Genomic DNA, 26,007 nt, shown 5'->3' with positions numbered 1-26,007 from the left:
AGTGTGTGTCATATGCTCTAAGCAATGACAGAGTAACCCCCCACCCCTTCAACCTCTGCAGCAATGCTGGCAGCACTTATATGTCTATTTCCCAAAGACAACCTCTGGATATGACACTGAGCATGTGCACTCAACTTCTTTGATCGACCATGGCGAGGCCTGTTCTGAGTGGAACCTACCTGTCTTGTTAAACCTCTCTATGGTCTTGGCCACCGTGCTGCAGCTCAGTTTCAGGGTCTTGGCAATCTTCTTATAGCATAGACCATCTTTATGTAGAGCAACGATTTTTTTTTTCAGATCCTAAGAGAGTTCTTTGCCATGAGGTGCATTGAAATTTTATTGACCAGTATGAGAGAGTGAGAGCAATAACACGCACCTAATTTATCACACCTGCTCCCCATTCACACCTGAGACCTTGTAACACTAATTGGGTACAATTTGGACATTTTTAGGTAGAGGTGTACTCACTTTTGTTGCCAGCAGTTTAGACATTAATGGCTGTGTGTTGAGTTATTTTGAGGGGGCAGCAAATTTACACTGTTATACAAGCTGTACACTCGCTACTTTACATTGTAGCAAAGTGTCACATGAAAAGATATAATAAAATATTTACAAACATGTGAGGGGTGTACTCACTTTTGTGAGATACTGTATGTCCAGCCTAAATGTCAGTTTTGCTGTAGCAGGTTGTATACATGTATAAATGTGCCACTTTTCTAGTAGTTTAGGGCACCCTCCATGCATGTAATTTCAATAATAATAGATCTCTCCTGATTTTTTACTTAGCTGTATATTTTTTTGCTATTACCAAAACTTGCAACCAGAAAAACAAAGCAGAATAAGTTCTCCTGCTCTAGACATTTGCAGTAATACCACATATCACACACATGTGTATAATATTTTTTTAAATCCTACCTAAAATACACTGACCTTGACCTTTGACTCAAAATGTTCACCCTGATCTAGCATTTTTTTTTTCTTTCATTATTTTATTATGTTTTACACACACACTTCTTTGTTTAAAATGTTCTCCTCTAGTAAGGATAAAAAGATACATTGTACACTATATATTTTTCTCCATTTAAGAGGAAGAAAAAACACAGACTCATTGCTGTGATAGCCAATCATAGGATATCACTGTGATAAGGTGATTGGGAACTGGGCTTCCTGGGTCCCAATCGTTAGTATGAGACTTGAGATTTCTTGGTGAGAGCATGGTCTCTGTGCTGGGAGCACAAATACAAGTATGCCTATACTGCATATGCCCCCATGAATAAAGACCCACTTTCATGAGGCCGTATATATGTGTTCATTTGGTGGGAAGATGTTAAAATCACTACGCCCCTTCACATGGAATTTTTAAAAACATCTTTTGCTTTAGCACATGTTCCCAAGGGCAGTGCCCAGTGTGTGGCATTTGTTTGACAATCCCTTGTCTATTAGCCATAACCATTATTGGTTTTTAACATTCAGCTCTCATTGACTTTAACCACTTCAGATTCGTGCTATAGCCAAATGCCGGCTACAGCGCGGACCTACTTTGTGGGGAGGACGTCTATGGACGAGCAGCCTGTGTGCCCCCAGCTGGACAAAGCGCTCTGTGATCAGCGAGTCTATGAGACTCAATGGTTCACAGATCAGAGTAAGGGGTCAATACTGACCCCTTACCACATGATTAGCTGTCAGCCAATAACAGCTGATCATGTGATGTAAACAGAGCCAATAATCGGCTATTTTTTCTCTTCACGCTGATAGTATAAGCAGAAAAAAAAGCCGTTCACCGGCGGCTGTCAGAGGGACATCGGCCCCGATCAAGGAGATCAGCCAACAGCTCATCTGTGCCCACCTGTGCCACCTGCCAGTTCCACCTACTAGTGTGCAACAGTGTCGTGTACCAGTGCCCACCAGCCAGTGCCACCTACCAGTTCCCATAGTGCCACCCATCATTGCCCACAGTGCTACCTACCAGTGCCATGTATCAATGTCACCAATCAGTGCCTCATCAACAGTGCTGCCCATCATTGTCACCCACCAGTGCTCATCAGTGTCACCTACCGGTTCCTATCAGTGCCGCCTATCAGTGCCACCCATCAGTGTCATCTATCAGTGGTATCTATCAGTAACACCTATCAGTGCCCTTCAGTGCCCATCCGTGCCACCCATCAATGCCACCTATCAGGGCCCATCAGTGCCATCTTATCAGTGGTCATCAGTGCCGCCTTATCTGTGTCCCTCAGTACCACCTTATCTGTCCCCATCAGTGCCACCTTATCTATGCCTATCAGTGCCGCCTTATCTGTGCCTATCAGTGCCACCTCATCAGAGCATATCAATGAAGTAGAAAAATTACCTGTAATTTTATAACAAACTATGAAACGTGATTTTTTTTTTTCAAAATTTTCCATCTTTTTTTTTTTTTTGTTTTTGTTTAGCAAAAAAATAAAAACCCCAGAGGTGATTAAATACCACCAAAAGAAAGCTCTATTTGTGTTAAAAAAAAATTCTAACAATTTAATTTAGGTACAGTGTTGCATGACTGCGCAATTGTTATTCAAAATGCAACAGCTCTGAAGGCTGAAAATTGGTCTGGGCAGGAGGGGGTTTAAGTGCCCAGTAAGCAAATGATTAATGGGTTTCAGCTACCGAATTATGGTAAAGTTGAATGAACCCGCTTCAAACTGGACAGAGGTACATTCAGCTCATCTCTGTTTGTTACACACAGACTCCTCTTAATGCATACATTTGGACAGAGAATTTGGGGATGATTCTTGTATGTAGCCAGTATCAAAGTATGAAACCGTACTTTTTGTGGTAAAAGTGGATGTAAACCTGATTCATAAAATTTGACCTAGGCACATATATTTTTATATTTGTAGTGTTTCCTGATCTCTCTCCAAAGCCCTGAGTCCCGTGTCTTTCTGCTGTTTAGTTCCACTGTTATTAGCATGATAACTTCTGAGCTATCAGAAGTTCTCCGACAGCTGAGATAAAACAAGCCTGAAATTTGTGTTGAGGTGGGTGCTATAAATAGATTAGCAGAGAGCTTGTCTTGTCACAGCACAACTCTGCACATTCCTTCCTTCCTGTGCCTATGTGGAGGGGGGGGGGGTGTCTTTCCTCCAATCAGCTCTCACACAGTGTATGCCAAAAATCCCCTCCTACTGCTGAATGAGGAAGTAAAACTTCTAACACAACGTTAGAATTCTAAAGAATAGAGAAAGCTGAAGACAGCAGATATACATGTAAAACTTATGTAGGAGGATTTGTTTCATCTCTGTGTATCATCTGAGGATGTTCACTTCACTGGGTATAGCTTGTAACATGTAATTAATAAGTAATACAAAAAGATACATTATCTCATAGCTTATACAGGTGGAAAAGAGCACATTGACAAAATGACTAGGGGTTTAAAAACTAAGATTGGAGAATGCCAAATTTACATATATAATAAAACAAATTTGATTACCCGTATTTGCCGGCGTATAAGGCGACTGGGCGTATAAGACGACCCCCTATTTTTCAAGTGAAAACAGGTTTTGGGCAATACTCGTGGTATAAGACTACCCCCCTTCTGAGGCAACACCATTTAAAAAAAACATTAGAACCATTAAAAAACACAAAGCAAGAATGCCAACTACTCATCTGCCATGCTGTGATATGTCATAAAGTAAATCAAACAATAATAACACAAACAGAGATCTATTGAATGCCACAACTCTGGAAAGTCGAATTTTTCACTAACCAATCCTATACTACTTTTGGGTTACATTCTATGGGAATTGTCCACCAAAATGCATTTAATAACCCCCCTGTCATATGTCCCAGATTTACCTGTCCCTCTTGGGTGCTTGGGACCTCAAAGGTAAACAGCAGGATGTATAGTAGTAGGAGGTCAGTGAATGTATTTACTCAGGGAAGTATGGTGAGCGGTGTATTATTTTAATGAATACAACGCCTGCTTGGATTGGCAGAGGCTGTAGCATCATCAGCCCTTGCCTCTCTCTCTCTCAAAGCCAATCCGAGCAGGCTACTCTATGTAGCCTGCTCGGATTGGCAGAGGTTGTTACTCTAATCCAAGCAGGCTCTGTATTCATTAATAGAATACATTGCTCGCCAGGATTGGCTCAACGGCGTATACTGTTTGTAGCTGAAGCCACATACAGTATTAGCAGACATTTGGGGGCTGACATCCATCGGGCAGCATTGTATACCCGGCGTATAAGACGACCCCCGATTTTTGAGCATTTTTTTTAAGTGTAAAAGATAGTCTTATACGCCAGAAAATACAGTAGTCACTTTATAATGGAACACAAAGGGGTTTACTGAAAGTACTTTTTTGGTTCACTGATTTTTGATATATAGATATATTGAAAACACGTGTCCATTGAGCATTTTCTTTGTGAAAGGATTCTATTTTGCAGCATCTATTGCATAAACTTGGCTTTAATTTACCTTTTTTGAGTTTACTGTTTACCTGTCGAACCCCATGCATTTCCTAATTGAGCAAACTATGATTGGAAATAATCACTGTATATTTGATTAAATAGCTTAGTAAATGCCAGAGTTTATCTTTCTGATGATGCATTTTGCAAGCTAATTGCATTTGCTCTTGCATGTGTCTAAATACAAAGCACCAAAGTATCAGTTTTAAATCAGGGATGTAACCAGAACAATGTTAGAATTTCTCGTGTTGATTACTCTTCTGGAGTGGGTTTAGGATCATGGGGGACATTCCCTGCTGTCTTAAACATCGTTTACAAGTGTTGCTAGTGTTAGGTATTCACTACATGACAGATGATTGGCTTTCCGCTCAGACCCTCTGTTGCTAATCTGTGCTCTAATTGCTACAATTATCCACAATCCTCTGACACTAAATTTGCATATAAACATGCTTGCATATGGTGAAAGCACACTGCAATGGCAAAACTAACATCTTGATGGTACCATCATGTCTCGTAGGTAGATTTTAACTGAGTGATTTGTGATCTCTTTGTCTTGTTCTGTAGAACTTACCATATTTTTTTTTTTTTTCATTTAATTATGATAACTAGATGAAAGTTAAGCATACATACATATACAAATACTAGAAGCTTTAAAGCTTCACCGAATGTTTGATACTTTCATTTTATAAGAGGCTTAAAGTGACACTAAACAACATCTACTACTTAATAGCCCTAAAATATATTTTTCATGAACAGGAGGTCAAATACAAAGTTACATAGTTGTTAAGGTTGAAAACTCCAGTCCATTCCGTTAAACCTATGTGGGGTTGTGTGTGTATCTATGTCTCTACCATTTGCCATATCCTTGTATATTATGTTTGCCCATCTAACAGTTTTTTTAACTTGTTGACATGCCCACTGACACAATCATTGGGGAAGGTCTTTACTGCTATGACAGTAAAGAACCCTTTAGTTTAGTTTAAGGTTAAACAGCTTCTTGTCCAACTTCATGAAATGTCCAAGTGTCTTGTTAAATGACGTAACATGAATAATTTTCTCCCTATGCTAGAATAACTCTTTAGATATTTGTATTCTATAAACATTCCCCTATTAAGTGTCCCTTCTCCAGGGAGAATATGTTTAATGTTTGCAGTCACTCCTCATAACTGAGTTCCTTTAGTCCTCTTTTAGTTTTGTTGCCCTTCTCCAGTTCTAACATATCCTTTCTGAGAACTGGTGACCAGAACTGAACGACATACTCAAAATGTAGCCAAACCAGAGTTTTATAAAGTAGAAGAATTATAGTTTATCTCTTGAGTAGATACCCTTTTTAATGCAGCAAAGAGGGGGGATTTTCTGGACTGAATGAGGTGGGTGGGAGTGGCTAAATGATAAGTCGGTTTTGAAAAGGATACCTTTATTGTCAAAAAAATCATAGCATAACATAAATCAATAGATCATTATCATTTAGCCACTCCTACCTACCTCATTCAAAGTCCTGAAAATCCCACCTCTTTGTTACGATATAGGGATAGAGACATGTGTTCCTGCATGTTTCACTCTAAGCCCCAAATTTTTCCTCTTTTTAAATCAAATTAGTAATGGGAGTGCATGGAGTGCCTATCAGGTAGTCTGTGACTATGTACAATTGTATACCATGTAGCACTAACCCCCAAAGGAGCTGCTGGTTTTATTTGGGCTTACCATCACCTCACCTGCTCGCCTCTTCATCTTAGGGGGGGTCCCGTGGAAAGTAGCCCAAATGATGATAAATCCGATACTTGGTCCTTTTTTTTAAAGATTTATTTGGGGATAACACCAAAGAAGACAAAAGACACAATCCTTCAATAGAGGGTTACAGGATAAGGGGGAGTTCAGGCACCTAGTAATTGCGGGTTAGAGGTATTAGTCAGATCCAGAGGACAAACAGCTCCACAGACTGGATCCAGCAGTAACCATATAGGCCCCTCTCACTTGACCTACCAGCCGATGAAATGCTAAACAAAGTCTCTGCCACAGACTTGTCAATTAAACTTGGTGATTTTAAGAGTTTTAGGAAGAACTACCATACAGTACCAGATTCTTTTAGCTGACCCGGCGATACTGTAAGGATATTGATCTGGGTTGCGTCTGTAGCGGCCACAACCCTTGCTGGGGGCCTTGACTTATTGGGCTTACCAGTTACCTTCTCTTGGCCTGCTCTTCCACGTCTAGGGGTTCCCAGGGTTAATACCCAATGACTTGAACACTGACACGGATAAAGTCCTTTAACAAAGGTTTTATTTTGAAGTAGTAACATCCAATAACACAGTCTCTCATGGGAACAGAGGGCACGGGTGAAAAACTCAGGCACCTTGAACTGCAGGTCTAGCAAAGTCTCTAATTCCACCCAGAGAGTAGCCACTCGCAGCTGGGTACTTTAAAGCTGAGCCAGAGAACATGGCAGTCAGCACGTTGACTCAAACTTGGAGCAATCCTATGAACGTATGCAAGTTGCAACTAAGGGTAAGCAGGAACCTTTTTCCTCAGTACCTGGAACATTTCCCGTCTCCTCAATGGTACTGGAAAAATGTGAATTCATCAATGTTCTTCCCAACTCAGTAACCAGGTACTTCCCAGGATGCCACTTGCCAGCCCTCCTCCGAAGAGTACTCCCCTGGTCACTTCCACGAGCTGTGGTGCCTCTCCAAGCCGAGAGCACACCCGGACACCTTGAATCCTCCCTCAGTTACTGCACCTCGGACCAGCCAGGTCCGAGACTCAGGAACAGATGGATCCCTACCCCAGACCAGGAAAATCTATCAGGGGCCTCTAACCGGAACATGTTGCGGGATGTCGAACACCCCGTGACCAGGACATTTTTTCCAAAATTCCAAAAAAGTCCTTACTGAGTCTCCAGGCTCCTCCAGAGATACCAGCCTTGCGCTCGATTCTCCACCTGAGAAGTCCTCCCCTGGATTCCCCAGTCGCTTGGCTTCTCCCCACAGGCAAGACAGCACAGGACCAGCCCTGGATCAGTAGGCTCCAAGACATTCCTGGGCCTACACTCTCAGTTGTGAGGTTGTGATAGCAGACCCCAAGATGGGGACCTGGGAACAGCCAAGCAGACAGACCCAGACAGACCCAGCAAAATGGTGTCAGTACCTTAAATACCCTCTCCCAGAAGGCACAGCAGGGACACCACACCCACTGAACTATTTCCGAGCAAGAGGTGGCATTCAATGCATTCAGCCTACTGCTGTTCCACACCCACTGACGGTGACAGCGACACCTACAGTCAGGTGGGAATCAATGCAACCCAGTTGAACTAGTACAGAAACCAGAACTTTTAGAGAAATTAGTCTGAGCCAAACTACAGCTACAGACAAGCGTCTGCTCATCAGGAGCAGGGCACTACAACTATATACAGGGCAAGGCTTGTCTTTTACTGTTTGCCTTCTAATGTAGGCTTCTTTGACACATCCTGTTCAAAGTCTATGCATGACAATCCCGTTTAGAGATGGAGTCTATTCAGTCTACTGTGAACTTGATCTGTGGAACTGTGTTTTGTTGTCACTTCCCGGAACTGCGATGCCAGTGAGAGTGCCCCCCCTTTTCCCCCTTTTCCCCCTCATCAGCATATACTGTTGCAGGAGACTGGATGGGCTGCTCCCTCCTGGCCACACCTCCACACCATGTGCATGATGTGATTTGCCGTCCTTATTTTTCCATCAGCGTCAACACATGGATGGGAATATGCCTAGCTGGATGGGTGGCGGTCCCCCCTTTGGCAGGTATGCTCCCTTTCCTAATTGTTGCACCCGTGTGACCCTGGGAGGAGCCCGCTGATTACTCTGTGGGCATATAGTGTTCCCTTTCGCTGTCAGCCTTTCCACCAGGCAGCATGTCCTGTCTCTCACTGCACTTTCATGGACTACATACAAAAATATTTTTTACCACCACATCAGGTAATTATCTGCTCACATTTTTGATACCTATGTCCCTTTAGTTGTCATTTTTCACAATCTTTCCTTTTTCCCCATTTCCTTACATTATGTTTTTTTTAACCCACATCCTTACTGAGGCTATAGTCCCTCTAGCCCATTCATTATATCACACTCATATCCTTTATATGGATTTGCGGTGTTGGGTTTCTATTATATTATATTTCAATATTGGTACACTATAACACGTATTTACGATGCACCTATTGTGATTAATTTCTAGAATTTGAACCCACATCTACCACCATTTGGCTATGTGTTTTTCATCTTTGTTCGGATAATAGTATGCGCCCAGTCTTTTCAATGCTGGGTTCCAAACTCAGCTCCCGGAAATTATACCTCTGGCAGCCCTCCCTGTCTGGATGCACAGACTCAGACTCTAGAAGCTTGTAGGTATCCATAGGGATGAGTCTACACTTCTTTCCCTATATGTATATACTTCTCCCACGTATGGTTTCAACCATGGTGCATATTAATTTATTCATGTTTTGTTGTAGACCCAAGTGCAACTGCCCCTGAAGAGTGTAATTTTAAACACGCTGGGCCTACTGGATGCACCTAGTCTGTAGATGATCTATTGATTTCAATATATTGTATGTACTAGATTTATGTGATCTTATTTTGTTTCCACATGGAAGATCTTACCATTTACCATACTATGGGCCTGCCATGCTGTATTGCTGTTTTCACCATACATGATTTTTAACATGCGATTGCATATTTACTCACTGCATTTATGTTATGCTGTAATGCTTTTTGACAATAAAGGTATTATTTTCTAAACCAACTTATCATTTAGCCACTCCCACCCACCTCATTCAAAGTCCCGAAAATCCCACCTCTTTGCTACGATATAGGGATGGAGACGTGTTCCCGCATGTTTCACACAAAGTCCCAAATTGTTCCTCTTTTCAAACCCTTTTTAATGCATGCTAGTCTGCTGGCCTGTAGCTTTGCATTGTATGCTATTGTTGAACCTGTGATCTACTGGGACCCCCAGATCCTTTTCCATTCTTGATTCCCCCAGAGGTGCCCCTCCTAGTGAGTAGCTTGCATTCATATTTTAGCCCGCAGGTGCATTACTGTATATTTATTAATATTAAACCAAATTTTCCATGTAGTTGCCCACCCCTCTATTTTACCAAAGCATTCCTGTAAATTTGCTATATATTGTTGTGAGGTTATAAGCCTGCTTAAATTTGCATCATCAGCAAATACGGAGAATGAATTATTTATAGTAATGGACAAATGGTTCGGCTCGAGCATGAGTTCAGGCCGATTATTGGCTGTTCGTCCAGTTCAGCGTACACCCCGCCAAATGCCCTGCAATACACTGCGCGCTGCACAGTGTATTCTGCATCCCAATTAGGCAAAGCTTTGCCCAATTAGGCAAAGCTTTGCCCAATCAGGGTGCAGGAAAAGCTGGTTGTTAAGGAGCGGGACGGGGAAGCTGGCCGCGGCGTCCTTAACAACCAATGAGTCATCAGCTGTCAATGGGCTTGTCCGCTGACAGCTGAAAAATAAAAATATTTGCCGGTAAAAAAACAGGTCTGGTATAGATTTTCAGGGAAACCCCACACCATGATTGAAAAAAAATGGTGTGGAGTCCCCCCAGAATCCATACCAGTCCCTTATCTGAGCATGCAGCATGAAAGGGGGGGGGGGACGAGCGAGCACCACCCCCCCTTCTTAACCATACCAGGCCACATGCTTTCAAAATGGGGGGGGTGCTTTGGGGCAGCACCTTGTCCTTATACTAACACCAAAAATTGAGTGGGAGCAGAGCATTTTTCCCACAATTAGTTAAATAACATTTCAGTGTTCTCAGGTAGGTCACATAACCTACCATGCTAAAGAAGTCTTAAGCTTTGAGATTTGTGGTCTGTCACATGTTTTGTAAGAAAATATATTTTTACACTCTTGTAATCTACTTTTTTTTCCAGAATATTTTAAATTACACTGCAGAAAAAAAAATATTAAATGCTGTAATTTTAGCTTGGAGTTAAAAGTGTCCTTTCCATTTTTTACAAAATTCCTTTTAAAATAATGTTGTTAATTGGCACCAAAAATAACCATAACACCAAGTTTATATCAGCAGCAATTTGATCAGCCGTCTAACTTGATCATTATGTCAGTACTGTCATGATCAAGAAAGAATTCTGTTTCAGTGTATGCTCATCTGCAGTTTTCATTCGTTGATTTGCTCCATTCATCAGACATGCATTATATCACTTGAATAAATGCCATTTTCCAAAGACAATTTTTTTCTGGTTACTGACAATGCTGCTCTTTGCTGTAATGCTGACTCCTACAACTTAGAATAAATCCAGGGACAGATGTACAGCACTGTTATACAGACAACCTAATTATTTTACTAATGGCAGATCCCACAAATGAATTACAATACTTTGAAGACAGTTCCTTTTGATTTTAGCATGTCTATGATTTCATAATGGTAAACTTTCAACTTCCCATTTATAAAAATGGTTGCATTTACTGAGGCAAAAGTCCCTGAAGCTAGCATTTTAGGGCTGGTATATTTGGGTGCAAGAAAGTTAGCCGTTGGCATGGAAGATATTAGTACAGAAAAGCAGAGTATGCCAAGAAGAGGTTACTTTAAATTAGCATCAGGTTTACATGGAGGTTTACTGTTAGTATTACAGGAAGTATTAGTTAGGAGGGATAGTGTAATGTCGCATACACACGACCGGACTTTCTGGCACACTAGGTCAGACGGAATCAGTGCGTTGGACAATCCGATTGTGTGTGGGCTAATCCGATTGCTTTTCATTTAAAAATCTGATGGACCTTAAAATAGAACATGTTTCAAATCTGTCCGACGGACTCAATTCGTATCAGGAAAACCGTTTGTCTGTATGCTGGTCCGACAGACCAAATGCGATGCAAGGGCAGCTATTGACTACTGGCTATTTAACTTCCTTTTTTAGTCCCGTCTTATGTCATTACGTTCAAAACGAAAGGATTTTCGAACAGACTTAGTCCATTCGTGCATGGGCAAGTCCGTTCGTTCAGAAGGTCTGCCGAAAGTCCATTGGGAAGACCATCAACCTAGTCTGCTGGAAAGTCCGGTCGTGTGTACGCAACATAAGAGTTACAGGGAGGTTAAGTGTAATTCCAGTCAATACTGATAGCTTTACTTGCAGACAAGGTATTCCAAACATATCCAATGTGGGCACCTTGTATTATCTAATATAGGGTATAGTGCATGTACACTAAGTTCAGTGAAGGTATTTCGTGCAGTTATTTCATTTTAGTTACTTCCTTGAACATATGAATTTTTTCACATTTTTAGTAATAAAGGGAAAATCAGGTTAGGACACTGAGCTTCCTGAGAAAACACTGATAAATGTTTTAAGGTCAACTGAAGTCAAATGAAGTGATTTAACAAGAAAAGAGACAATACATTACAGATCCAAATATGGTGAGCTTAGCAAGTATTTGAACTGAAGAAACTGTTAACATTAAATAAAGCCTGTACTGAGAAAACGCTAGGCTATCAGGCTGTCATTCTTAGTCGTTGCCAAAAATATTTTCTAAATCTCTGATTTGAAGTTGGTCTGACCTCACTTGCTGTTCTGAATTACCCGACTCGTGTTCTTTGTGTATGTCTTCCAGACCTGTGTAACAATCTTACATGAAACAACTCTAGCACTTTGCCTCTATGCAGTAACCTCCTGTACTAAAGACCATTTACTGCTACTCTCTCTCATTGTGCAGAGTGACTGGTCTTGTATCCGCCCCCTTCCTGTAGCTTTCTGTGGACAGAATGTAGCTAGTGGGCCTGCTGGTTCCCACTCGCAGATATATTTTTGCACATTACAACTCTTATCAGGCTTCGAAAAATATATTTGGTACACAAAAATATAAATATATCTTTTCTGGACTACAATATTTGAAAATATTTGTGACCCAAGTTCAGATTAAAGTTATTTCTTATTTTGGCTCCTTTGATAATGCCATGTTTGTTTTTTTATTTGACAGCCAAAAGTGTTACCGAAGACAATTGACATCACAAAAAAAGAGGTCAGTGAAGTGTTTTGTTTTTATGTAGTAAAGTTGTCATATGACCTATAGTGGCTCAAATGGATTGAATGTTGTCTGAGGATTTGGTCAGTTCAAAACTGAATATTTTTTTCTGATTTTGGGATTATTTCTACTTTGTTGGCCTTTGTTATGTATCCCTATCTAAATAAACACATCTATAATATGTGCAGAAATGCCTAAATATTGACCAGTCTTATATAAATGAATAAATTGTGCTCAAATAATCTTCTAATAAAAACAGCTAATATATGTGTATTGATCTTGATTGCTATAAATTCCAGTTCTTCTATAAAACACTGCTGTACTCCTCTGTTCTCCAACAGTACACCCTTAGTTGTGCACACCTTCACCAGCTACAATGCCTGCTCACCTCAAAATTGAGTGAAATGATCTCAGAAATGTTTTTTCTTTCACTCCACTATGGTTCCTCTCCTCCACACCAGAACAATGGCTCTCATGATTCAGCAACCTCACGGGTGATTCCAAATGGATGCAGATACTGGTCTCTCATACAAAGGTCTCTTCCTTCACTCCAGGACCCCCGCTCTGCTATTTATCTGATACATGGCTCCATAATAACATGCAATCATAAAATAGACTACATAGTGCTCTCTGACTACATATTTATTAAAATAGCCCCAATATGGAAAAACATACAAGTTATTCCTTGAAAAATTTGCATATCCACAGGATTATTTCTTATGTCCGCTCGCTCACCACTGGCCCTCTCTCACAGTGGCTGCGTGACGTCAGGGGCTCAGCGCCTCACCTCTATACTCTTATTGCCTTTTGATTGGGCTTCTTTTACTGAAGAAGCCCAATCAGAGGGCGATACGCAAATAGCCCAGCCCGTCACGTCATGCAGCCACTATGAGAGAGGGTCAGTGGTGAGCAAGCGGACATAAGAAATAATCCTGTGTATATTCAAATTTTTAAAGGAATGTCTTGTAAGTTTTCTCATATTGGGACTATTTTAAATATGCAATTCAGAGAGCACTATGTAGTCTATTTTATGATTACATGTTACTACGTAGCCGTGTATCAGATGAATAGCAGAGAGGGAGGTCCTGGAGTGAAGGAAGAGACCTTTATATGAGAGACCATTATCTACATCCATTTGGAATCACCCGTGAGTACATTTAACTAAATTTTGAGGTGAGCAGGCATTGCAGCTGGTGAAGGTGTGCACAATTAAAGGTGTACTGTTGGAGAACAGAGGAGCACATCTGTGTTTTATATAAGGACTGGAATTTAAAACAATCAGGCTGGGTTCACACCTATGCAAATTAGATGTGGGTTTCCCCGCATCCAATTCGCATAGCAGCAGAATGTGACTGGTTCCCTATGGATCTGGTTCACATATCTCCATTATGGCTTTGGCTCCATTTCAGGGTGGAATTCAGGCATAGAATCAGCCCTGATTTGTCACTGAAATGGGGAACTGGGACACACAGAGCTCATGTCTAATCCGCAGCGGGTTATAGAGTGAACCCGGCCTCAAGATCCATACACATATATGAACTGTTTTTATTAGAAGATTATTTGAGCGCAATTTATTAGTTTATATTAGACTGGTCAATATTTAGGAATTTTTGCACATATGATCGAAGTGTGAAATTATTAGAGAGAACAATTTTGTTGAAAATTATGGACTTTGTAGGCATAACACACACATTTTTAAAAAAGTTTAGCAAAATGTATTTACAAAATAGAAAATACTAAATGCAAAAGTCATACAGGGATTTGCCTAAAACACTGATTGTCTCAGAGCATAGAGATTACACTGTCAATATAGTCAACTTAGATCATGTATCAGTCGATGTATATTTAGGCAGTGCTGCACTAATACAATAATTGTGTATTAGTTGGTGTTGTGAATTCACTGAGAGTGCACAGCAACTGTGAATCATTAGCTATACAGTTTTTATGCACAAAAATATTTATTTATTAGCACTTTATTTAAAGAGGTTGGTGGTGCTGATTGTTACACATATCAATGTATCCCTATCTTTTTATTGCCACTCAGAACTCACAGTAACATTTCTATCTGAGCCCTTCAAACAAATACCATTTAGCTGCCTATTGTCCCATGTTTTGGATGTCTATAGAGTGCCATCTATCTCTGAATACGGATTTGGAAGACAATTGTCTATATAAAATGGCTTTGTTACATATAAATAAGCATTGGTATGATGCCGTCAGAGACTCATACTATGTGGTATTTATGACAAGACAATAAGTAGTCTCATTGGTGAATTGATGGTTTAGTACGCTTCGCCTTCTCTTTTACAGCATAGAGTGTTGACAATGTTGGCGTACACAAACGTTTTAAAAGAAGCAATTTTGTATAGCATTTAACCACACTAGCAACTTAGAAACCCAACATTGTGATTTCAAACTAAAATAACTTATACATCAAACTCTGCGCAGGCAGGGCAACACCTTGATCAGAAAAGGTACTGTACATAGTGACAGAACTAACCACTGAGACGATAAATGGCATATAGTAACTTTGGCCAAAATCCTCCTACCTCATCTTGATTTCCTGTCCAGCAGCCCTGAGGTACTTGGCATATGTTGGCATTCTTTGTTTATTGTCACCTGTTAAGAGCCTGACTTTATTCCCAATAGAATAATAAGAAGTATGGACAAGCACTAGTGTAGCATTCCATGGTAGCAGATCCCTTCTGGCGTGTTCAGTTTGTGTCCCTAAGTTTGCTGATTAGAGCTACAGGGCTAACTGGGCTGCCTGTAATTCTTGTTATTACTACAGAGTTTCTTAAGATTCTTCTCTGATATTACTGAGTGATAAAGTAATGTACATGCTCTATTTCCTCTTGTGAGTCACACGATGTGCACTGGGATCCGTTGCACTGTTTGATATAGAGTTGTTTCTCCATCTTCACATAGATATCCACCCATCTATGGCCTGGCCAGAGAATAAAGCCAACAAAGCATGAGAAATATTTCGCTGGTCATATACTGTACATTTTAATTCTGACAATCAAAATTGTATTTCAATGTGTATATGGTTATTGGGATTATATCATTTTTTATTCATGCTCTTAAAGCTAACTACAGGTATTATGAGAAATGTAACCTTGCAGTGCCCCCCCACACACCCACACACACCCACACACACACGCACTGCAGAGGTTTGCGGATTGCCCCTCACCATCATCACATATAAAGTGGTTGTGGACAGGAAAATCTTAGAAAGGAGTCTGTTGGGGATCAGTTGCAATGACAAGAGGAGCCCTGCTGGAGCACAGATTAAGGTAAGTATTTACTCCTTAATCTGGCAACCCTAGGCATAATGAGCGTTTAAACCCTCTGCGGTGTATGTGGGGGGGACTCACTGAAAGGATCTTTTTTTTTTCCAATTCCTAGAGATGGGCTTAAAAAGGCTCTATTCTGTATACTGTGTAAAATAGGCCACATACAGTGAACAATTCTAATATAATTTAACCTTTACTAAAATGCAAAATCACTCTTTTTTTTTTTTTTAAAGGCGCTTTCAAACACTTGTTTAACCACTTCAGCCCCGGGGGATTTTACCCCGTTCCTTAACAGAGCACTTTTTGCGATTCGGCACTGCATCATTTTAACTGACAATCCACAAATAGATCTTTATTTTGGTGGTATGTGATCACCTCTACGGTTTTTATTTTTTGTGCTACAAACAAAAGAACGACAATTTTGAAAAAACACAATATTTTTAACTTTTTGCGATAATAAATATCCCATTTAAAAAAATATATATATATATTTTTTACTCAGTTTAGGCCGATACGTATTCTTCTACATATTTTTGGTAAAAAAAAATTGCAATAAGCGTATATTGATTGGTTTGTGCAAAAGTTATAGCATCTACAAAATAGGGGATAGATTTATAGCAATTTTTTCTTTTTACTAGTAATGGTGGTGATCTGCGATTTTTTTTTTCGTGACTGCGACATTATGGCGGACACTTTTGACACATTTTTGGGACCATTCACATTTACACAGCGATCGGTGCTATAAAATTGCACTGATTACTGTGTAAATGTGACTGGCAGGGAAGGGCTTAATACTAGGGGGCGCTGCAGGGGTTAATTATGTTCCCTGGGTGTGATTCTAACTGTGGGAGAGGGGACTCACAAGGGGAGGAGACAGATCGGTGTTCCTCTGTACTCTCTCTCTGACAGCATGAGGATCTGTGTGTTTACATACACAGATCCACGGTCCTGCTGTGTTCCCGAGCAATCACGGGTGCCCCGGCGCACGCGCCCACTAGACGACCGGGAATGTGACGCCCGCCCTGGATGGGAGATCCCATCTATGGGTGTCATTTTACAATACTCCGGTGCTGAAGTGGTTAAATTACAATCCCTAAACAGGATAGTATACTTGATTTAATAAAACTAAAGTTGCAAAGGGCTAGCAAACCATAAAACACATCAAATTTTCCATGTAAACTGTCATAGCCTAGAGCACTGTATATAAATACTGCAAGTTATTGTAGCATAAAACTCCTAAAATATTATGTAACATGGTGCTTGCTTGGTCTATTTGCCTGCTATCTTGAAGGTCACTGCGTAGTCTCTGTCAGTCAGTGATATATGGTTTGCTCACTTCTCTATTTTATTCTGACAACATGTGGGTTGTATATAATATTCAGTAATAATTAAAAATGTTGGTACAGTGGCCTAAAGGACAATAGTGCTTCCCAAAAATTTTCTGTCAAATAAACGTCTACATTTTTCCCTGTATATTGTGGATTTCCGAATGGCTGACAAATGTCTGAGCTCTTACACACTACTGTTCATAAATTCACATGGTTCCTCAGCAATGAGCCTTAAGAATCAGGCTCCTTCATGCCTCCGTAGATTTACTTACACAGTAAGAACTCACAATTCATATCTTGAGGATGAATCGAGAGGTCAGGTTCTACATTGTAGTGAACAGCCTGACTCAATAAGGAAATATACAGCGAGATTGACAGCACTATAATTTTAGGCCACTCTCATTCATCACAAGTGATAGAGCTTCATTACCGTCGTGTTTCAGTTCAAAGGCTCTCTCTAAGGTATCTGAAGTTTTTAGACATACCTTTCTTCCCCTTGGAGATGGCAAATAGAATTGAGTGTAAAGACAAAACTGAAACAATATCTCAATATGTCATGTACCAGAGCTGAAAGGTATTGATTTAGAGAAAAAAAAAATTGCCTTTTTTTCCTAAAGTAGACCAAGCCACGGTGAGAGTGCCTTGTGACAATATCATAGTAATTGACACAGGGAGTATTCATTAAATGAAAAACTGGTGCAGAAACAATACAAAGAATATAAAATGTATATAGATCTGCCAAACGCTGGTAAACATCAGCAACAACAGCAAATTAGATGTTAGGGGATATGTGTAACTCAAATAGATGCCAGATTAGCGAAAGCAGGGCCAGATTAAGAACAACATGGGCCTGGTGCTGAGGATTTTGGTGGGGCTTTTTATGAAAAAAATAAAAAATGTAAAAAATTCAATTTTTTTAAATTAATTAAATAGAGAGAGGGAGGATGAGAGAGAGAGAGAGAGAGAGAAAGGGGATGAGAGAAGGGTGAGGAGTAAGGGAGGGAGGATGAGAGAGAGAGAGGATGCGCATGAGCATGCGCGGGAGTGACATCAACGCAGTCTGGCCAAGGCAAGTGACCGAAGGCACAGAACCCAGAAGGAAGACCGGGTGAAGATGGAAGCACCTGGGACCCGCCAAATTGATCACAGCGCAGCTCTGGAGGGCTCAGTCTGACCCGTAAGTGTACCCTAATGTGCTAATATGCTGTGCATACTTGTATATTATGACACAACCTACTTCAGGGCCTCCAAAAAGTAGTAATGTTAGCAAAGTTTACTACTGCTTTAATATCACAGGATCCCAGGAGCCTCTCATGGGCCCCCCTACTGACCTGGTGGCCCTTGGGCAGTGCCCAAGTGCATAGTTGCCGACATTTCTAAAATAATTTTTTAGAGACACTTTTTTTACCAGTGGTATATTTAGAGTAGCTGACATCCCCTATGTTCCTCTATACATCGCAATAGTAATCACTGACTGAAAAGATTTCCTTTAGTTAAACTAACAAAAGGGTGCCCAATCTAGAGCTGGTAATATTGAGGATATTTAATATAATTCTAAAGAACTGTTTTTGTGGGTAAGAGGCATAGGGGAGGAGTATGGATGGTATAAAAGTAGGAAGTATGTGCAGGTGAGATAGAGGAATGTGGAGGGTATAACAGTGGGCACTATGTACAGGAGAGGTGTGTGGAGGGTATGGCAGTGGGCACTATGTACAGGAGATGAGTGTGCAGGGTATGACAGTGGGCAGTATGTACATGTGAGGAGTGTGGAGGGTATGACAGTGTGTAGTATGTACAGGAGCAGAGTGTGGAGGGTATGACAGCAGGCAATATGTACAGGAGAGGAGTGTGGGGGGGTATGACAGTAGGCAGTATGCACAGGAGAGGAATGTGGAGGGTATGACAGTGGGCACTATGTACGGGAGAGAAGTGTATGACAGCGGGCAGTATGTATGTACAGGAGAGGAGTGTGGAGGGTATGACAGTGGGTGGTATGACAGTGGGGCACTATGTACAGGAGAGAAGTGTATGACATTATGTAGGGCAGTATGTATGTACAGGAGAACAGTGTGGAAGTATGTAAGTGAACATTATATACAAGGGAGGAGTTCGGAGGGTATGACAGTGGGCACTATGTACAAGTGAGGAGGATGTGGAGGATGAAGGAATCTGGGAAGGAAAAATTTAAAGGTTTGTGGAAGGATGTTTGGGAACTGCATAGTAGTTAAGCGGGCCATACATGGATTGAAATTAAGCCAATTAAGCAGAGACCAGCCATAGTTGATCTATGTATGGGCTAGCTGGTTGTACACAAGTCAATCTATTAATTGACTTGAGTACAAACAGCCTGGCAGGTTTTTCCCAAAACAATCAGTTTCTTTCACATTTGTGGTAATGCTTATTGCCTTCTGAAAAGTGATCTGTGGTGGATTGCTTTTCAATGAGTAGTATAAAAGCAGCTGACAGGCATTCATGAGGTACTACTGCCTCCTCCTTTTTTTTTACATTGCTGAATGGTATTTTTACATTGTTGGACTATGCTATTACTGCGAGCGAGTTTGGCGTGCAGCTGCAGAGTGGTCCCATTTAAAACAATAGGTGAGTTTGAATGGCGGTGCTGCCTGTTAAACTCTGCAGGCTGAGTTAAAGATTCTGCATCTAAAGAAATTACAAAAAAAAGTCACAGCTATGAAGTAAAGCATCACAGCTATGGCATCCGTACAGCCCTGTCCAAATGTATTTTTAAGATTTGGGTCAGGGACGTGCGGTGAGGTCAGTGGCTGGTGAGGCACTGGCTAGTATCAGAGCCAGATACACACCGGTTACATACGCCGCGATCGTTAGAACGAGAGTAATAATTCTAGAACTAGACCTCATCTGTAACTCTAAACATGTAACCTGTAAAAATGTTAAAGCGTTGCCTATGGAGATTTTTAAGTACTGAAGTTTGGCACCATTCCACAAGTATGTGCAATTGTAAAGCGTGACGTTAGGTATCTATTTATTCGGTGTAAAATCATCTTTCATAGTATACAAAAAAATCGGGCTAACCTTAGTGTTTTTTGTTTTTAAAAATTGCTGCACAAATACCTTGTAACGTAAAAAGTTGCAACGACTGCCATTTTATTCCCTAGGGCGTCTGCTAAAACTAAAACTATATATATATATATATATATATATATATATATATATATATATATATATATATATATATATATATATATATATATATATATATATATATATATATAATGTTTGAGGGTTCTGAGTAATTTTCTATCAAAAAAATTTAGATTTTTACTTGTAGGAGACAAGTGTCAGAATTGGCCTGGGTGGCAAGGGGTTAATTACCATAAGTAATATACAAATAATTATATAATGTTTTTAAGGTAATTTACTATATTTTCAAATGCTGTATTCAACCAGATGGCTTAACGGCCAAATTACTGAAGTTTGAAGTTATAACTTACAACCAGTAATTTAATAGTAAATAGATAAATAATAAATGATTATGTTATAATATATAGCATAATAATATACGATTTAGTTTGATTAAAACAGTACCTTTTCAGCACCAGAAAATTCTCATTCTCCCTCTTAACTGTGTGAGAAAAACATAGGATTATGGGTAAATTGTATACCCATAAACACATGTATTTCCTTGTAATTAAGAGGGCTGAGCTGGAAGGGAGCATGTGTCTTTTATTGGACAGCTGGGGCCAATGGTACTTTACCATTGGTCCAAGATTCCAAGCTGTCCATTGGGCTCAATGCCTCTGACAAGAAGTGAGGAGATGCACTGTGAGCTCATCCTCTCAGTCTGCTGCAAACATAGTGTGGCAGCTTGTATTTAAACTGGCCACTCTGTATGTAGCTTCTGACAGGCTGTGCAAGGAGCCCCTTATCTCTGGAACCATGGACTCTGTCAAGCAGATCTGTATGCTCAGCAGGGGGAATCTGTCTGCTGATCCCTGCTGAGCAGTTAGATGATAGGTCTGTGTCTTCTCCACTGATGCAGAGCAAACACAGACACAGTTTGCTATTCTCTATGGAGCGGTCGGATGGAAACAGACCACCTGTCCAGTTCCGTCAGAAGCCATCTGATCCGATCTGCTAAATGGATGAGGAATGGAATCCCCATCTATCTGTTTTTAGCAAACTGGACTTGATCGCATGCAGGCAGGTATAAACAGACACATTTCCATTTACATCAGCCTCTCCATAGAGAACAATGGGTAGTCCGATTGGGCCTGCCTAAAAACAGACAGGCAGATTCAATCGGTGTGCTTGTGGGAAAGGGGCCTAAGACCTTGTTCACACAGGGCATACACAGCGTACCTTTACAGGGATGCACAGGTATTCCATGCATCTCTGTGCAGGCAGTCCCATTGATATCATTTGGGATGTAGCACCTACACGAACAGAGCCGTTGCTCCCAATTTTACATCCATGTAGGTCCGCATGCATGTCCCTCACACTCTTTGGGTTCGGGTTCATGTACCCACACCCACACAGATGTCAGATTGGGAACAGCAGCTATGCCTGTGCAGCCGTTGCATCCCAATTGACATAAACGGGACTGCCTGTACGGGGATGCATGGAACACCTGTGCCTCCCTGTGCGGGTAAACATGGCCCCCATGGTCATACACTTTAGTATACCACATGTGAATGAGGCTTTAGTAGCAATTTAGCAGGAATTTTGTAAGTTATGTTGTGTTTATTTGCACTGTTAATGATATTAGGGTATTTTTAGCAAAAATATTGTTTTGATAAACATTTGCACAAATATCATGTTGCCTTAAAAATCAGTAGCACCTTCTTTTTATTCTACTGGCCACATGCTTTCAGAAAATATATGGTTTGGAGGGTCTTTTACAAATTCTGAAAGCTGTAAGGGAAAAATGAAAACCTTCTGATTTTTGATAAATGTATTTATTTTATATTATTTTTTTATTTTTTATTTATTTTATATTTATTTTTTGATAAAAATATTTACATTTTTGCATATATTCGATTTTCAGCATTTTTTGCAAAAAGGCACAATGTAAAATGTTTAGTTATTTATCAACTTCATACAGGTTAAGCTTTTATATTTAGTGGGGATTTAGCAGGAATTTTGTAAAATTAGCTGTGTTTTTATCTGGTAGTAATGATTTTAGTGTATTTTTTGTGAATATATTGGTTTGATAAACATTTGCGCAAATACCGCGGGGTCCAAAAAATCAGTGGCACCTTTTTTTTAATTCTACTGATCATGTGCTTTCAGAAAATATATGTTTGGGGGGGGGGGGTCTTTGACAAACTCTGAAAGCTTTACGTGAAAAATCAAAAAACAAAGGGAAAATCGCAAAAATGGTCTGGCCACCTGGAGCACAGGACCTGGCAACAAAAGGTTTAAAAGAACTTGAAGAATATTATACACCATGTTTAATGTACTTAATTTTCTCCCAGATTGGTGTAAAGTAGATTTAACACATACTTAAAGGGTTGTTCCACCCACAAACACTGTAGCTGCTGAGTTTTAATAAGGACACTTACCTGTCCAGGGAGCCCGGAAGGCAGATCCATCCATCGGATCGGGTGCAGGCGCTGCCTTGCAGCTTCACTGCCCATTTCCTACTGTGCATGCGTGAGTCCCACGGCACTTTGTGGATGGCTATCTTGTCTGCCGGGACACACACAGGTCACAGAAGATGGGGGGGGCTCGCCCCACAAAAGGATATGACGTTCTGTGCTGCACCCGGATGGATCGGAAGTACTTCATATAAAGGTAGGAAGGAAAAAATGTAAATATTTAAAAACGAGGGGTGGAGGGGTGGTCTTTCATTTAAGACCACCTCTCAAAAGTGGGTGGAACTTCGCCTTAATAAGAGTATATAACCCCCATTTTTATTAATAAAATGTGTCTGAACTTTGTTTTTTAATAAAACATTACCAGTAAATACCTTGTAATTTGGGCACCTTTACCTTGTAATTTATAAAGCAGTCACGGGACCTCTATTTAACCTAGTTTCCAGGGCAGGTGGGGGGGGGGGGGGCGGGGGGTGCAGGTTTGTATGGTGTATAATGTCCGCTTCTGCAGGGGTTTCTTCAAAGAGGGGCTTTATTACTCCATGAAAACAGCATGTCAGGCGGAACAGGGTTGGCAATTGCTTGAGGGTGGACAAGACAAATGATATCAGTGTCAGCAGGAAAATATGATTCATATCTACATAGAAGTGTCAGGCACAGCGGCAAGGCGGGGAGGATGGTAAAGAAATAAATAAATACAGGTATGCTGTGTGTCTGCACAGCATCCTGTAACACTGATCAGTAAAAGAGATGTAAACTGAACATCACATTCGGCTACACCTCACATTTTACTACCTGCCGGAGTGCGCATTCACAACGCCACCATATGCGTTCCAACAGAGGGCCCCTTGCGGGCTCACTTCGCTCGCCACGCTTCGGGCATGGCCTCGCTTTGCTCGCCATAAATATAATCAAACTTTGTGTCCATATGTGGGGCTTCAACTTGGACTCAGGGGTGGAGTGCATATGGCAGCATCGCACATGCGAAGACCAGCGGGTAGCCAACTGTGATGGGTCGCCATACGTGACGAAACGTCGGCTTCTGTACTTGGAAATATCAGAGTAGTATAGGAAGGGATGGGAAACTAGTAGGAAGACCGGTTATTTTACAGCCACACAATATTCAAAAACATTACATGCTACAGTTACAAAGAATTATGTATACACAAACAATTATATGAAATATTATATATATTATTTATATAATATTATATATTATCTATTTGATTTATGAACACACAGAGTAGAGAGAGCATGCCATTGGTGCTCAAGTGTTGCTCCATGCTTGGCATGGTGCCCTAGTGTGTTACCTTAAAGTGATTGAAATGAAATGAAAAACTGTTGAAACAATTATGTGTCAAATTTATTTTCTTTAATGAACAAAATTTTTAATTGATTGTAAAGCTAAAATTAAAAAATAAATAACAAACATGTCTATATTTACCTGCTCTGTGCAATGGAATCGCAAAGAGCGGGTGTGAAACCTCCCCTTTTCGGGTTCCCCGCCTTCGCTCCTGGCCCCTCCCCTTTGTCCAGCTTAGTTATGAAAATCTAAAAGTATTTCATGGCAAACAATGACTAAGCCTAGGTTCACACTAATGCGGTGTTGAAAACCCTGCGATTCATGCTTGTTTCCTGCACCACATTAAAATCGAATTGCCCTTGTGATCTGCAGCGGGTGTCAGTGCAATCTTAAAGACACCCCAAATGCAGGTCACAAATGCAATACATTTGCCCACACTGGATCGTATGGTACAAAAGTCCTATGCAATCTGGTTGTAGTGTGGTTCCAAAATTGGTGCATGCACAACTTTGGTGCAATTCAGTGCGACTTGAGCTCATTCAAATTAATTTAAAATTTAAAACTAATTTAAATATGACCCACCCCTTCCCACCCTTTCCTGTCAAGGCCACACCCCCGTTTAAGACTCGCTCTGACATTTTCCAGTGGGGACACTAGTTCTGAGGGCCTTGGGGGGACAGTGAAGTCCCTTAATTTGCAGGTATTTTCTCCCACTTCCTGTTTGGCTATGGAGCCTGTCAGCTGACTTGCTGACAGTTTTTAGCCTCCTGACATGGCATCTGTCTCTCTGTAGCTGAGAATTCAGGTGAGAGGTTCGCTGTTATGATAAGACAGTCAAAACTAGAAGCGGAGACCCCCTCATTGTTTGGGGTCTGTTGCCTGAGCCTCCTACATGTGTATGGGCTGTCCCCCCTTGATGGTGGCCCTGACAGTATTATTAAACCGGCAATGCGGCTGATTTATGGAGGCACTAGACCTATTTGCCTCCAGGCCCAGTCCAGACTGGAACTACACTGAAAGTGTAGTGCAAGCCTTGGGGACTCTTCTCGTGCTGCCCCCCTGCTAAGTGCCGCCCTAGGCCTGGGCCTTGTTGGCCTAGGCCAAGATACAGTGTTTAGGTCTGGTATGGATTTTAGGGCTTGGGGGTCCTCCCCAAAATCCATACCAGACCCTTATTGGGCATGCAGCCTGGCAGGTCAAGAAAGAGGGGACGAGCAAGCACCCCCCTCCTGAACCATACCAGTCCACATGCTCTCAACATGGGGGGTGGGTGCTTTGGGCCGGGGGGGCTCTGATAGGGACAAGGGCCTCATCCCCACAACTGTGGCCGGTGGTTATGGGGCTCTGCGGGAAGGGGGCTTACCGGAATCTGGAAGCCCCCTGATCCCAGCCCCACCATGTGAATGAGTATCAGGTACATAATACCCTTACCCATTCACCAAAAAAGTGTAAAAAATTAATAAAACCAAGTTTTTGACATATTCTTTGATAAAAAAATAAAAAAATTGTGTCCCTTGATGTAAAACCATCGTCAATCACGCCGCTTGCAGACCAGCAAAAAAAAAAAAAACGCTCCGCCTTTTGGGACAGCCTCCTGCCGAATGTCTCCTCTGCGCTTTCTTATATAGGTAAGGCCTGATTACATCCCCCAGTGACACCGCCTTCCTCTAAAATCATGAACGGGTGCATGCTGGGCCTGTGACATCACAAGGGGATGGGGCCATCAGGTGATGTTGCAAGGTGGCCCTGCCCCTTACCTAAATAAGAACTGTCAAAGCACAGAGGAGACATTCCGTGGAAGGCCGTCCCAGAAGGCGGAGCGTTTTTTATTTTTTATTTTTTTTCCGGTTGGCAGGCGTCATGATTGCCAACCACCGGCCACATTTGTGGGGATGAGGGCCTTGTCCACATCAACATGGGGACAAGGTGCTTTGGGGTGGGGGGGGCAGAGACATGTTGAGGGCATGTGGCTCAGCATGGTTCAAGAGGGGGGAGGTTCGTCGGGGCGAATGCCCGGAAAACACACGGCAAATTC

The 26,007-nt window shown here is 41.2% G+C and overlaps 1 protein-coding gene across 14 annotated transcripts in view; it reads left to right on the top strand.

Moving 5' to 3' along the window:
* LOC143996687 (poly(rC)-binding protein 3-like) overlaps positions 1-26,007 on the top strand; it is a 1,318,080-nt gene that overhangs the window by 857,163 nt on the left and 434,910 nt on the right. For all 14 annotated transcript variants that reach the window (XM_077491910.1, XM_077491906.1, XM_077491899.1 and 11 more), the window contains one exon: positions 12,428-12,469. The gene's annotated coding sequence lies outside the window, so the exon portion shown is untranslated. The remainder of the gene's footprint in view (positions 1-12,427; positions 12,470-26,007) is intronic.

The sequence above is a fragment of the Lithobates pipiens genome, unplaced genomic scaffold (genome assembly GCF_037356315.1).
Source record: "Lithobates pipiens isolate NorthernLeopardFrog02 unplaced genomic scaffold, aLitPip1_a1.2 Scaffold_19, whole genome shotgun sequence".
Taxonomy (NCBI): domain Eukaryota; kingdom Metazoa; phylum Chordata; class Amphibia; order Anura; family Ranidae; genus Lithobates; species Lithobates pipiens.
This window is presented reverse-complemented; position numbering and strand designations above follow the sequence as displayed.